At 41.1% G+C, this 15,886-nt stretch overlaps 1 pseudogene; it reads left to right on the top strand.

The window, feature by feature from the left end:
* Positions 1-7,318: 7,318 nt before the first annotated feature.
* On the top strand, positions 7,319-7,916 carry LOC119038830 (putative monooxygenase p33MONOX; annotated as a pseudogene).
* Positions 7,917-15,886: the final 7,970 nt, after the last annotated feature.

The following is a 15,886-nucleotide window of genomic DNA, read 5'->3' as shown; positions in this document are numbered from 1 at the left end:
TTAGGGAAGAACTCTGTTCCTATTGCTTTATATTTTCTCCTGAAAATTTCTAGTCTGAGACAGGTCCTTCATAAATGTTTGATGAATGAATTTATGAATAAGTAAGACCATGTTGGGGGTAAGAGTTGATAGAAAAGGACTTGTGGTAGTGGTAATTGTTGTCATTCAGGCAAGGCTCAGCAATTTGCTAGATCATATTTCTGGTTGTTACACTGATGATTGGCAACCTTTAACCTATTTTAGGCTTTAATTTTATACAATAAAATACTAAAGACCACATACATGCCTAAAATCTCATAATTCTTAAAAACATAGTCATCTAGACTTCTGGCCAAAATGGAGGTATAGGTAGACACATTGTGTGCCTCATTACATAACCAAAAGAAGGACAACAATAAATTTTTTTAAAAAAACCAGAACTTACAGAAAATCAAACTGTATGGAAGTCCAACAACCAAGGAGTTAAAGAAGAAACATTCATTCAGACTAGTAGGAGGGGCAGAGATGGACAGCTGGGCAGAGAGGACTCACGGAAAAGTGGTGGCTGGCAGACTCAGCCAGATGGCAGATTGTGGACTGGGTGATCCCACATTTTCATGTGGATAAACTGGGAGGAAAACTGGGGGGGGGAAAGATAGACTGAGCAACCCAGGGTGCCAGTGCAGGGAAATAAAATTTCAAAGCCTCTGACTGAAAACACACGAAGGTTGAGACAGCAGCAGGAGAAATCTCCAGCCTCATTGAAGAGTATGTGGGAGAGACTCATAGGGTCCTAGAATGTATACAAGCCCACCCACCCATGAATCAGCACCAGAAGGGCCCAATTTGCTTGTGGGTATTGAAGTAGGTGACTGAATTCCAGCGGAGAGCACAGCAAGTACCATTGTTTCCTCTCTGAGCTCTCCCCCACATACAGCATCACAACACAGTGACCTGAATTGTCCTGACCTGGTGAACACCTAAGGCTTCATCCTTTACTACATAACAGGTGCACCAAGAAAAAAAAAGGCCTAAATGAAAGAACAGATCAAAGCTCCAGAAAAAATACAACTAAGCAATGAAGAGATAGCCAACCTATCAGATGCACTATTCAAAACACTAGTAATCAAGATGCTCACAGGATTGGTCAAATATGGTTGCAAATTAGAGGAAAAAATGAAGGCTAGGCTAAGTGAAATAAAGGAAAATGTACAGAAAATCAACACTGATGGGAAGGAAACTGGGACTCAAATCAATGGTTTGGCTGAAAGAAACATTCAATCAGACAGAATAAAGAAACAAGAATTCAAAAAAGTGAGGAGAGGCTTAGGAACTTCCAGGACATCTTTAAAAATTCCAACACCCAAACTATAGGGGTACCAGAAGGAGAAGAGGAAAGGCAAGAAACTGAAACTTATTTGAACAAATAATGAAAGAGAACTTCCCCAATCTGGCAAAGGAAATAGACTTTCAGGAGTCCAGGAAGCTCAGAGAGTCCCAAAGAAGTTGGACCCAATGAGGAATACACCAAGGCACATTATAATTATATTATCTAAGATTAAAGATAAGGAGATAACTTTAAAAGCAGCAAGAGAAAAGGAGACAGTTACCTACAAAGGAGTTCCCATAAGACTGTCAGCTGATTTCTCAGAAGAAACCTTGCAGGCAAGAAGGGGCTTGGAAGAAGTATTCCAAGTCATGAAAGTCAAGGACCTACATCCAAGATGACTCTATCCAGCAAAGCTTTCATTGAGAATGGAAGGGCAGATAAAGTGCTTCTCAGATAAGATCAAATTCAAGGAGTTAATCATCAATAAGCCCTTATTATATGAAATGTTACAGGGACTTATCTAAGGAAAAGAAGATAAAAATATGAACAGTAAAATGACAGAAAACGCATAATTATTAACAACCATACCTAAAACAAAAACAAAAATAAACTAAGCAAACAACTAGAACAGGAACAGAACCTGTTCTCAGGTTATGTTGGAGATCTCATGGAGGGTTATCAACAGGGGAGTGGGAGAGGGAGAGAGGGGGAAAAGGTACAGAGAATAAATGGCATAAATGGCAGGAAAAAAATAGACAAAGGGAGGTTAAGAATAGTATAGGAAATGTAGGAGCCAAAGAACTTATATATAAGACCCATGGACATGAACTAAAGCAGAGGGAATGTGAGTAGCATGGGGGGTGTGCAGGGTGGAGGGGAATAAATGGGGGGAAATGGCCTAACTGTAATAGCATAATCAATAAAATATATTTTTAAAAGACATATTCATCTGGTAAAATATGGGACTTCTTTCCTTTTTGTGTAGAACCTAAAAATAATTAGTAATGTCTCAATAAGTGAGTTAAAGTTCTAGTCTGTGGCTTACTGACTATGGCTGGCCAAGATCAATTAATTCTCTTTTTTTATGGAGATCCAATGTGCTTTATTTTTTAATTATACTTTATTGATTATGCTATTACAGTTGTCCCAGTTTTTCCCCTTTTGCTCCCCTCCACCCTTCAGTTTCCCCAACTCCCATCTTCAGGCAATCCCCACACCATTGTCCATGCCCATGACTCATGTGTATAAGTTCTTTGGCTACTCCATTTCCTATCCTGTACTTTACATCCCCATGGATATTCTGTAAATACCAATTTGTATTTCTTAATCCCCTCGTCTCTTCACCCATTCTCCACACCCTGCTAACATCAGGCAACCATCAAAACATTCTTGATTCTGTCTCTGTTCTTCTCGTTTGCTTAGTTTGTTTTTTAGATTCAATTGTTGATAGGTGTGTATTTATTGACACCTTATTGTTCATAGTTTTGATCTTTTTAAAAAATAAGTCCCATCAAGATTTCATATAATAATGGTTTTGTGATGATCAACTCCTTTGTTTTTTTCTTGTCTGGGAAGATTTTTTTTTAATTTTTAAAATTTATTTTTATTTTTTCAAAATATATTTTATTGATTATGTTATTACAGTTGTCCCATTTTTCCCACTTCAGTCCCTTCTGCCCTGCACACCCCCTCCCACCTACATTCCCCCCATTTAGTTCATGTCCATAGGTTGTACATATAAGTTCTTTGGCTTCTACATTTCCTATGCTATTCTTGCCCTTCCCCTGTCTATCTTCTACCTACCATCTATGTTACTTATTCTATGTACCTTTCCCCCCTCTCTTCCCATCCAACTCCCCTGTTATTAACCCTCCATGTAATCTCCATTTCTGTGGTTCTGTTCCTGTTCTAGTTGTTTGCTTTTGTTTTTCTTTTAGGTTCAGTTTTTAATAACTGTGAGCTTGTTTTCATTTTACTGTTCATATTTTTTAATCTTATTTTCCTTAGATAAATCCCTGTAACATCTTATATAATAAGGGCTTGTTGATGATGAACTCCTTGAACTTGACCTTATCTGAGTAGCACTTTATCTGCCCTTCCATTCTAAATGAAAGCTTTGCTGGATAGAGTCATCTTGGATGTAGGTCCTTGCCTTTCATGACTTGGAATACTTCTTTCCAGCCCTTTCTTGCCCATAAGGTCTCTTTTGAGAAATCAGCTGACAGTGTATGGGAACTCCTTTGTAGGTAACTGCCTTATTTTCTCTTACTGCTTTTAAGATTCTCTTATCTTTAATCCTAATGTGATTATATGATTATGATGTGCCTTTGTGTGTTCCTCTTTGGGTCCAACTTCTTTGGGACTCTCTGAGCTTCCTGGACTCCTGAAAGTATATTTCCTTTGCCAAATTGGAGAAGTTCTCTTTTATTATTTGTTCAAATAAGTTTTTAATTTCTTGCTTTTTCTCTTCTCCTTCTGAGACCCCTATAATTTGGGCGTTAGAATGTTTAAAGATGTCCTGGGGGTTCCTAGGCCTCTCATCATTTTTTGAATTCTTGTTTCTTCTTTTTTTTTTTTTGGTTGGATGTTTCTTCCTTCTGGTCCACACCATTGATTTGAGTCCCAGTTTCCTTCCCAATACTATTGGTTTCCTGTACATTTTCCATTATTTCACTTAGCATAACCTTCATTTTTCCCATCTAATTTGAAACCAAATTCAACCAATTCTGTGAGCATCCTGATTATCAGTGTTTTGAACTGTGCATCTGATATGTTGGCTACCTTTTCATCACTTAGTTGTATTTTTTCTGGAGCTTTGATTTGTTCTCTTGTTTGGGCCATCTTTTTTTTTTTGTCATGGTGGACCTGTTATGTAGTGAGGGATGGAGCTTTAGGTGTTCAACATGTCAGGACAACCCAGGTCACTGTGTTGTGATGCTGTAAGTGGGGGAGGGCTTGGAGAGAGAACAGTGGCACTTGCTTTGCTCTCTGCTGGATTTCAGTCACTTCCTCTCATTCCCACAAGTAAATTAGGCCCTTCTTATGCTGACTACTGGGTGAGGTGGCTAGTGTAGGTTCTAGGACCCTGTGGGGTCTTTCTAGTGAATTCTCATGTGAGCCTGGGAGGTTCTACCACTGATGCCTCAACCATCACAGGTATTTTCAATCAGTGGTTTGAGGCTTTATTTCCTTGAGCAGGAGCCCTGGATTTCATAGTCTGTTTCACTCCCCAGTTGTTTCTCCCAGTTTATCTTTTTTTAAAATTTTTATTTTATTGATTATGCCATTACAGTTGTTCTATTCCTCCCTTCATTCCCCTCCACCCTTCACCCCCAACCCCTACCATTCCCCCCTTTAGTTTATGACCACGTCTCAAGTTCTTTAGATTCTATATTTCCCTTACTATTCTTGCCCTCTCCCTATCTATTTTCTACCTACCGTCTATGCTACTTATTTTCTGTACCTTCTCCCCCATTCTCCTCCCACTCCCCTGTTGCTAACCCTCCATGAGATCTTAATTTCTATGGTTCTGCTCCTGATCTAGCTGTCCTTTTAGCTTGCTTTTGTTTTAGATGTGGTTTTTAATAACTGTGCATTTGCTGTCCTTTCACTGTTCATCTTTTTTATCTTCTTTTTCTTAGATAAGTCCCTTTAACGTTTTATATAGTAAGGGCTTGGTGATGATGAACTCCTTGAATTTGATCTTATCTGAGAAGCACTTTATCTGTCCTTCCAATCTAAATGAAAGTTTTGCTGGATAGATCAATCTTGGATGTAGGTCTTTGGATTTCATGACTTGCAATAACTCTTTGCAGCCCCTTCTTGCCTGTAAGGTCTCTTTTGAGAAATCCACTGACAGTTTGATGAGAACTCCTTTGTAGGTGACTGTCCCCTTATCTCTTGCTGCTTCTAGGATTCTCTCATTTTAATCTTGGCTAATGTAATTATGATGTGCCTTGGTGTGTTTCTTCTTAGGTCCAACTTCTTTGGGACTCTCTGAGCTTCCTGCATTTCCTGGAAGTCTATTTCCTTTGCCAGATTGGGGAAGTTCTCCTTTATTATTTGTTCAAATAAGGTTTCCACTAGTGACTGTTCCTCTTCCCTTTCTGGTACCCCTATAATTCAGATGTTGGAATGTTTAAAGATGTCCTGAAGGTTTCTAAGCCTCTCCTCATTTTTTTAAATTCTTGTTTCTTCATCCTTTTCTGGTTGGTCATTTTTTTCCTCTTTCTGGTCCACTCCATTGATTTGAGTCCCAGTTTCCTTTCTATTACTATTGGTTTCTTGTGCATTTCCATTCATTTCAATTAGTTTAGCCTTCATATGTTCCTCTAATTTGTGACTAAATCAACCAGTTCTATGAGCCTCCTGATCACCAGTGTTTTGAACCGTGCATCTGAAAGTTTGGCTATTTCTTTATCACTTAGATTTATTGGCTCTGGGGCTTTGAGTTGTTCTTGAGCCATGTTTTGATCTGTTAGTGCCAGTTAAGTATGAGGAGAGGTGCCTTAGTTGTTCACCAGGGTGGGGCCACCCAGGTCACTGGTTTGTGATGCTGTATGTGAGGGCGGGTAAGAGAGAGGCCACCCAGGTCTCTGGTTTGTGATGCTGTATGTGGGAGTGGGGTCAGAGAGGGACAATGGCGGTTCCCTCTGCCACTTCCGGCCACTGGGGCTTGCACAGTCCATCTCACCGCTCACTCCTTCACCGGTTCATCTGCATGCAAATGTGTGACCATGGTTAGCCCTCAGTGAGTCCACTGCCTTGCGCTCTCAGTAGGTATACCCGCCACTCCACACCTGGGATCTGCCCATCGCTCCTGGCATACCTGGGTTGTGTGCCCAGGTTGGTCCAGTGGATCTTTCCTGCCCGACTCCACTCTGCTGCTGGCTCTGCTTCTCTTACCAGTTTGGCTGAAGGGTTAGTCGTTGCCAGATTTCCGTATAGTTCAATTTTCTGTGGTTTGGCTGTGTTTTTGTTGCAAAAAAACTTTGTTGTTTTTAAACTTGGTTATGTGAGAAGGCACAGTGCTTCCACCTACGCCTCCATCTCAGTGGAAGTCCTCTAGATTTTTCATATATTAGTTGAAGTACCATTCTGTTCTTAGGTTGCTGACAGTTTTTAATCTGGATAGATTTTGATTTTTGTCAAATGTTTTTTCTGCATTTAGTGAGACAATCATATTGTATTTATTCTTTTTTTATTAATATAATGAATTGTACTGATTGATTTTCTAAAGTTTCATTTCTGGAATAAACTTCATTTGATGGTGGTGTTTTAATCCTTTTACATATTGCTGGATTTAATTCTGCTCAAGATATCATTTAGTTAACAAAGTTGAGACAGATCACATAGGATTTGATATAACATTAATTATGCTGAAAGAGAAAGTGTGAGAATTATACTCTCTGGTCAGTGCTTGAGCCTATTAAGGTCGTGGCTGACACAGTGCTGCTCACATCACAGCTTGGGTCCCCACTGAGCCACAACCACTAGCAGGGGTGTCCAATCTTTTGGCATCTCTGGACCACACTGGAAGAAGAAGAGTTGTCTTGGGCCACACATTAAATACATTGCAACACATAATCACACACAAAAAAATCTCATAATGTTTTAAGTAAATTTTTGTTGGGTCACATTCACAGCCATCCTGGGCTGCATGTGGTCTGCAGGCCACAGGTTGGACACCCCCCCCCACAAGAGATGTGGGTCCTCAGAGCCTCTTTAGTGCCAGAGTTTGGGCTACAAGCAGCTCCATGGAGTGAAACTGAACCTCTGGAATGGATGGACTCTTGCCAAGCAACTTAGCTAACTGGCAGCACCTGGATGATGTTCTTCATTAATATCTATCGTCAGTGTAATCATCACATCATTTCACTCTGGTGGCAGGGACTCGGCTCTGAAATCTGTATAGAAAAGTCACCTGGATCCCAATCTTTCAAAGGCTTCAAGATGATGAGAAGTTCCTGGTGGAGAAAGGAGAGGCCAGTGTCTTTTCCCATGTCATGCATGACCTTGTCATTGGCCATTGGACAAGGTCCCTGTGGTGAAGGCTACAGCTACCCCTGTCATCATGAATTCTCTTATCCCAAGAATTAAAACTACAGAGTGGAGAGAGAACGAGAGAAGATAAGCAACTGACTGAAGCCCAGACTGCCCCCAGCAGCACCCTGCACTCTTCCTCTAAGCAGGAGCCTAGAGGCTGGTTCTCTTCTGGCTCTTCCACAGCCTTACCTGGCCCAAATTTTAGCACCATGGATTCTGGAAGCAGGGATTAAAGACAGAAACTCAGTAGACAAGATCCCTCCAGAAGTCTGATTCAGGCAGTTTTTGCCACCCAGTCTTACAGAGGAGCCCTGAAGCCTTCTCTAATGATGCTGATTCATGCACACCTGAATGGACCACTCTAATGGCTTAAGATCCAGCAACCTTCAAGCCACCTAAGATGGACATTCCAGTGACTGAAGTGAAGAAACAACCGCAACAGACCCATAACCTCAAATCCAGTGATGAATGTGCTCACACTCACCGACATCTAGAACTTTCTCTTTCAACAAGTCTGCATAGAGGGCGTCTTGCACCCATTCCCCAATTGCCCAGGCTCTGACATAGGAAGGTTTAGGTTTCTTTTTTAAACTCTTAAACTGAGTCTAGAACTGGAGACATAATTGGTTTTTGAGAAACATTAGTGCAAAGCCTGTCCTTGTGTGGAAGAAGCCATTGCTTTAATTAAAAGTTAGACTAGGGGATGCTGGGAAGATGGCGACGGAGTAAGATGGAGCTGATGCTAGCTCCTGTACTCATGGGTGAAAATCCTGGCAGATCTATAGAGAAACAGCACAATAAACCATCGGTTACCCAGCACTTATGAAATTAAAAGACCAGAGATTGTGACCGACGCTGAAACACCAGACAGAGGCAGAGTCAGCTATTGGAGCTGGGACACATGCGGCTCCTGTGCTGCGGCCAGAGCAATAGGCCTGGGAGCCAGGGAGTCAGGTACGGGAGCCGGACACTCCAAGCCCCTGTGACGGTCCTGGGCGACAGAGGAGTCAGGAACTGGAGCTAGGACATTCTCGGCCCCTGTGCCAATGCCATAGCTACCAGCCTGGGCAACAGAAGAGTCAGTTGCAGGAGCTGGGACACCAGAGGCCCCTGTGACTCCGCCATAGAGACGGGCCTGGGCCCCGGGGAGCCAGCTACGGGAGCCGGGACATTCTCAGCCCCTGTGCCACTGCCGTAGCGAGGGGACTGGACAACAGGGAGTGAGGTACGGAAGCCGGGATGCTCCAAACCCCTGTGACAGCCCTGGGTGGCAGAGGAGCCAGCTACAGGTGTGGGACATTCTCAGCCCCTGTGCCACTGCCATAGCGACAGGTCTGGACTCTGGGGATTCAGGTATGGGAGCCGGGACACTCCAAAACCCTGTGATGGTCCTGGGAGGCAGAGGAGTCAGCTATGCAGCCGAGGCATTCTCAGCCCCTGTGCCGCTCGCATAGCAACAGGTCTGGATGCTAGGGATTCAGGTACCGGAGCTGGGACATTCTAAGCCTCTGTGCCACTGCCATAGAGACAGGACTAGATGCCGGGGAGTCAGGTACGGAAGCCGGGACACTCCAAAGCCCTGTGACGGCCCTGGGCGTCAGAGGAGCCAGCTAAGGGAGCCGGGACATTCCCAGCCCCTGTGCCGCTGCCATAGTAATGGGCATGGGTGCTTGAGGAGGCGGCTACTAGAGCCGGGACATTAGCAGTGGTAGGCGACCAACGCAGGGACCAGCGCGAGGACCAGCGTGAGAGTAGATGGAGACGAAGAACATCAAGAAACTTCAAGGAGTCTGCACCACTGAACTTCACAAGGATCATACCACAGAAGTTCACACCATAAATCCAGGGTTTCAGAACAGATCAATTTTAGAAGCAGAGACTAACAAGAAGAGTCTCAAACAATGGGAAGACAAAGAAACAATCCCCAAATGAAAGAAAAAGCAGAAACTTCAGAAAGAATGTTAGATGAAATAGACGCTGATCAACTATCAGACAGTGAATTCAAAGCACTGGTTATTATGAAGTTCAAAGAGCTCACAGTGAACTACCAGAAACTACAGGGGAACTACAGTGATCTCTCTACAAACTACATCAACATGAAAAAGGAAATGGAAACTATCAGCAAGGGAAAAGAGAAAATGAAGAATACGATTTCCGAATTGAAGAACACAGTAGAAAGTTTCCAAAGTAGGATAGATGAAGCGGAGGATAGGATCAGTGAGTTGGAGGACATGGTAGAAAGCATCTCACAGAAAGAGCAAGAAAATGAAAAGAAACTCAGAAAGAATGAAGAGGGATTAAGAGAAATGCAAGACAATATGAAACGTAATAACATCCGAATAATAGGAATACCAGAAGGAGAAGAAGAAGAACAAGGGATAGAAAAAGTATTTGAACGAGTAATGAGAGAAAATTTCCCTAATTTGATAAGAGAAAAAGTCTCACAAATCCAGGAATCACAGAGAGCCCCAATCAAGAGGAACCCAAGGAGGCCCACTTCAAGACACATCATCATCCAAATGGCAAAATTCCAAGACAAAGAGAGAATCTTAAAGGCAGCAAGGGAGAAAAAAGAAATAACATACAAGGGAGTTCCAATAAGGTTAGCTACTGACTTCTCAATGGAAACACTCCAAGCAAGAAGAGAATGGAAGAAATATTCCAAGTAATGAGAACCAGAGGCCTACAATCAAGGCTACTTTACCCAGCAAGGCTCTCAATCAACATAGAAGGCCAAATAAAGAGCTTCCAAGATAAAAGAAGCCTAAAAGAATACGCCTCCACCAAACCAGCTCTACAAGAAATACTAAAAGGACTGCTTTAAGGGAAGGAAGGAAAAGAGGGAGACAGAGAGGAACACAGGTACAAAAATGGCAATGAATAAGTACCTATCAATAATAACCTTAAATGTAAATGGATTAAATGCTCCAATCAAAAGACACAGAATAGCAGAATGGATAAGAAAGCATGATCCACACATATGCTGCCTACAAGAGACCCTCATCAGGAGAAAGGACCATCACAGATTAAAAGTGAAAGGTTAGAAACAAGTTTTCCAAGCAAACGGACAAGAAAAAAAAGCTGGGGTAGCAATTCTGATATCGGACAAAATAGACTTCAAAAAAAGAGCCATAAAGAGAGACCCAGAAGGTCACTTCATTATACTCAAAAGAAGACTCTACCAAGAAGATATTAACATTGTAAACATATATGCACCAAACATAGGGGCACCCAAATATATCAAGAAAATCTTAGAGGACTTCAAGAAAGATATTGACAGCAACACAATTATAGTAGGGGATTTTAACACCCCACTATCAAAAATGGACAGATCTTCCAAACAAATTATCAACAAAGATATTGTGGCATTAAACAACACCCTAGATGAAATGGACTTAACTGATATATATAGAGACCTTCATGCCAAAGAAGCTAAATACACATTCTTTTCAAATGCACATGGAACATTTTCAAAGATAGACCACATGATAGGACACAAAACGAGCCTCAAAAAATTCAACAAAATTGAAATCATACCAAGCATCTTCTCTGACCACAAGGGACTGAAATTGGAAACCAACCCCAAAGAAAAAAACCCAAAGCACCCAAAATCATGGAGACTGAATGGTGTGCTATTAAACAACGAATGGGTCAAGAATGAAATTAGGGAAGAAATCAAAATGTTTCTGGAAACAAATGAAAATGATCTCACAACAACCCAAAACTTATGGGACACAGCAAAGGCAGTCCTGAGAGGGAAGTTTATAGCAATACAGGCCTACCTAAAGAAGATAGAAATATTTCAAACAAACAACCTAACCCTACGCCTGCAACAACTCAAGGAACAACAACAAAGACAGCCCAGAGCAAGCAGAAGGAAGGAAATAACTAATATTAGTGTAGAAATAAATGACATAAAAACTAAAAGCACAATTTTAAGGATCAATGAATCCAGGAGTTGGTTCTTTGAGAAGATAAACAAAATAGACAAGCCTTTAAGTAGGCTCATCAAGAAAAGAAGAGAGAGGACACAAATAAACACAATCAGAAATGAAAAAGGAGAGATTACAACTGATACCACAGAAATAGAAGGGATTGTAAGGAATTACTATGAAGAACTGTATGCCAAGAAATTTGAAAACCTAGGGGAAATGGACACATTTCCAGAAAAATACAATCTTCCAAAACTCAGTGAAAAAGAAGCAGAAAATCTAAATACACCAATAACAGCAAAAGAAATGGAAGCAGTAATCAAAAAACTCCCATCACACAAAAGCCCTGGACCAGATGGTTTCACAGGAGAATTCGACAAAGCATTTAAGGAAGAGCTAACCCCTATTCTCCACAGACTATTTCAAAAAATTCAGAAGGATGGAAAACTCCCAAATTCTTTTTATGAAGCCAGCATCATCTTAATTCCAAAACCAGATAGAGACACTACAAAGAAAGAAAACTTCAGGAAAATATCGCTGATGAACATAGATGCTAAAATACTCAACAAAATATTGGCAAATCGCATCCAACCATATATCAAAAAGATCATACACCATGACCAAGTGGGATTCATCCCAGAGATGCAAGGATGGTTCAATATTCGCAAATCAGTAAATGTAATACATCACATAAACAAAAGCAAAGACAAAAACCACATGATCATATCAATAAACGCAGAAAAAGCTTTCGATAAGGTACAGCACCCATTTATGATAAAAACACTCAGCAAAGTGGGAATAGAGGGAGCATTCCTCAATATAATAAAGGCCATATATGAGAGACCTACAGCCAATATTATACTCAATGGGCAAAAATTAAAAGCTTTTCCACTAAGATCAGGAACAAGACAAGGATGTCCACTTTCACCACTTCTATTCAATATAGTATTGGAAGTTTTAGCCACAGTGATCAGGCAAGAAAAGGAAATAAAAAGGCATCCAAATAGGAAAGGAGGAAGCAAAACTGTCACTGTTTGCAGATGACATGATAGTGTACATGGAAAATCCTATAGACTCTACCCAAAAACTGCTCAAACTAATTAATGAATTTGGCAAAACAGCTGGTTACAAAGTCAATATCCAGAAATCAAAGGCATTTTTGTATACCAACAATGAATCAGCAGAAGCAGGAATCAAGGAAAAAATCCCACTTGATATATCAAAAAGAAAAATAAAATATCTGGGAATAAACCTAACTAAGGAGGTAAAAAACCTGTATGCAGAAAACTACACAGCACTGAAGAGAGAAATCAAGGAAGGCACAAACAAATGGAAACATATACCTTGTTCATGGATTGGAAGAATTAACATCATCAAAATGTCCATACACCCAAAGCAATATACAGATTCAATGCAATACCTATTAAAGTATCAATGGCGTATTTCACAGACATAGAACAAACACTTCAAAAATTGATATGGAACCATAAATGACCCTGAATAGCAGCTGCAATTTTGAGAAAGAAGAACAAAGTACGACGGATCACAATACCTGATATCAAACTGTATTACAAGGCCACTCTAATCAAAATAGCCTGGTACTGGCATAAAAAACAGGCACATAGACCAATGGAACAGAACAGAGAGCCCAGAAATCAACCCAACTCTCTACAGTCAATTAATATTTGACAAAGGGGGCAGTAACATAAAATGGAGTAAAGATAGCCTCTTCAACAAATGGTGTTGGGAGAACTGGACAGCTACATGCAAAAAAATGAAACTTGAGCACCAACTTACACCATACACCAAAATAAATTCAAGGTGGATAAAAGACTTAAATGTAAGCCGAGACACCATTAAAGTCCTGGAGGAGAACATCAGCATGAAAATCTCAGATATTTCACGCAGCAACTTTTTTACTGATATGTCCCCTAGAGCAAGGAATATAAAGGAAAGAATAAACAAATGGGATCTCATCAAAATAAAAAGCTTCTGTGTGGCTAAAGAAAACAGTATTAAATTAGCAAGACAACGAACTGTATGGGAAAACATATTTGCCAATGATACCACAGACAAAGGTTTAATCTCCAAAATATACAAAGAACTTACAAGACTCCACTCTAAGAAGACACCCAACCCAATTAAAAAATGGGAAAAGGACTTGAACACACACTTCTACAAGGAGGACATACAGAACATTCAGAGACACATGAAGAGATGCTCAATATTGTTAGCTATCAGAGAGATGCAAATTAAAACCACAGTGAGATACCACTTTACACCAGTCAGGATGGCTATCATAAATAAAGCAACAAACAACAAATGTTGGAGAGGGTGTGGGGAAAAGGGGTCCCTAGTCCACTGTTGGTGGGATTTCAGACTGGTACAACCATTATGGAAAACGGTATGGAATTTTCTCAGAAAAATAAAAATTGACCTGCCTTTTGACCCAGCAATTCAACTGCTGGGATTATATCCTAAGAATCCTAAAACATCAATATCAAAGAACCTATGCACCACAATGTTCATAGCAGCACAATTTACCATACCCAGGAGTTGGAAGCAACCCAGGTGCCCATCAGTAAATGAATGGATCAAAAAATTGTGGTATGTATACACAATGGAATTCTATGCTGCAGAGAGAAAGAAGGAGCTACTACCTTTTGCAACAACATGGATGCAACTGGAAAGCATTATGCTGAGTGAAATAGGCCAGGTGCTGAAAGACAAATACCATGTGATCTCACCTTTAACAGGAAGTTAAACAACAAAACAAACAAGCAAGCAGGGAAGAAAAAAAAAACCAATACACTGAAATAGAGAACAAGGGGACAGTGACCAGAGGGGAGAAGGAAGGGAAGTTAAGGGGAAAAAGGGGGAGGGATTTGGAGGAACAAATAGGAAGGACACAGGGATGAGAACTAGGGTGGGTGGTGGAAATGGGAGGGAGGCGGGGAGCAAGGGGCGGGGGAGGCTGGGATGGGAAAAATAGACAAAAAACTGTACTTGAAAAATAACTAAGTAAAATTTTTTTAAAAATGAAAAAAAAAGAATAATTCCTAATATATAAGCTTTAATATTATTAAAACTGGTCTACAGAAAAAAAAAAAAGAAGTTAGACTAAATAATCTCAGCAGTGATGTGTGGGAGCCTCATCACCTCTTTTTGCGTCACTCAGCCTAGACAAGAACTTGATCATTGCTTACTAGATAATGTTTGTGTTCTTTTATCACATGCAGCGTGAGGGTGGACAAGTCGTGGCAGAGAGGTACACATTGACTAGTCCCTGGCCCTCTGGCCTGCTGATGCTGTGTGCTCCAGCCTTGTCTGTGAGGGTACCTACCATCTGTTTGAGATCTGAGTGTGAAGAAAAGCCATCCTTGGCTGGGACCCTCATCCTGCATGGGACTGGGGCCCTGGTACTTGGGCAGAGCTAGTTCTCACTGCTGTGCCTCTGTGGCAGTTCTGCTGTGCAGCACTTCTCTTTCATGTGTCAGCAAATATGTGTTGCATATCCTTTGTTGAATTTTAAAGTGAGAATATGTTAACTCCAATTTGGTGGAAAAGTTTCTAAGAGAGAAAGTTCAGTCTACGGATTTGGTAGAAATGGATGTTAAGCCTTTTTAAAGATGGTGGTAACTATACTGAGATTGTAGTCTGGATGTTCATGTGAAACAAGTGTCACCAGGACCTGCAGCTTTTTTAAGAGGTGGGAGGATGAAAAAGCTTTCCATCTGCAATTATGTCCTCCCAGGTGAGCCTCATATCTATATATAAACACAGAGCTCAGTGAGGAAAGGAGCCAGAGAAAGCACCTGTTTATTTCTCCTTGCTGTGGATGTGTTTGGTCATTGTACTTAACACTGTCTCAGATCCCTGTTGTTCTCGCTTTGGAAGGATCTGCCTACATGGCCAGTTGGGCTGACCATTCCATAGAGGCCCTGGAGTCTCAAAATGATGAGAGCTGATGTGGACACCGGCCTGCAGTGTCTGTGTCATTATGGATGAAATGAGATATTCACATGGACTACTGAGTCCTGTGGAGGAAAAGGGACAGCATGGCTTTGTCTCTCAAGGGGAGCAAAAGCCTTGGCCCTTGCCTTGACCCTCCTTTATTTGGTTTCTCAGCACATTACTTGATGGTCCTCATTTACTATACACTGGTTGCTTTAGGTAACCTTTTACAGAAAACAAAGGAGCCAGTGCCGCTAATCACATCACAGAAGAAGGATCTTTGCAAATGAAAAAGGCAAAAGTGGTTGAACTGATTACACTCAATCTTGGAAGGTTTAGCATGGATTTTAGGAAGTTATTTTGCAGTAAATATTTGTCACAAATTTGGGTGAGGGAGTTTTTAGCAAAAAGCAAGACTCAAAGTGGCCTAGGCACATTGCAGACCTGATTCCCCACGGGAGAACCTATCCGTTGGCGTGGGTCCTGTGCATCTCCCAGTGGGAGCTGGGCCCATGCCACGCAGAATGGTCTGCTACAGAGAACAATTAATTTATCCATGTCTTTTGTTAAGCTTGTATCTCCTACCAGTTTTGACAATAAAAATCTGTACTGCTTTCTAAAAACTAAGATAGTTCAGTTGTAAGGT

The sequence above is a fragment of the Artibeus jamaicensis genome, unplaced genomic scaffold, assembly GCF_021234435.1.
Source record: "Artibeus jamaicensis isolate MK-2021 breed Jamaican fruit bat unplaced genomic scaffold, CSHL_Jam_final contig_515, whole genome shotgun sequence".
Classification (NCBI taxonomy): domain Eukaryota; kingdom Metazoa; phylum Chordata; class Mammalia; order Chiroptera; family Phyllostomidae; genus Artibeus; species Artibeus jamaicensis.
The sequence above is the reverse complement of the archived record's forward strand: the minus strand, read 5'-3'. Positions and strand labels throughout refer to the sequence as shown.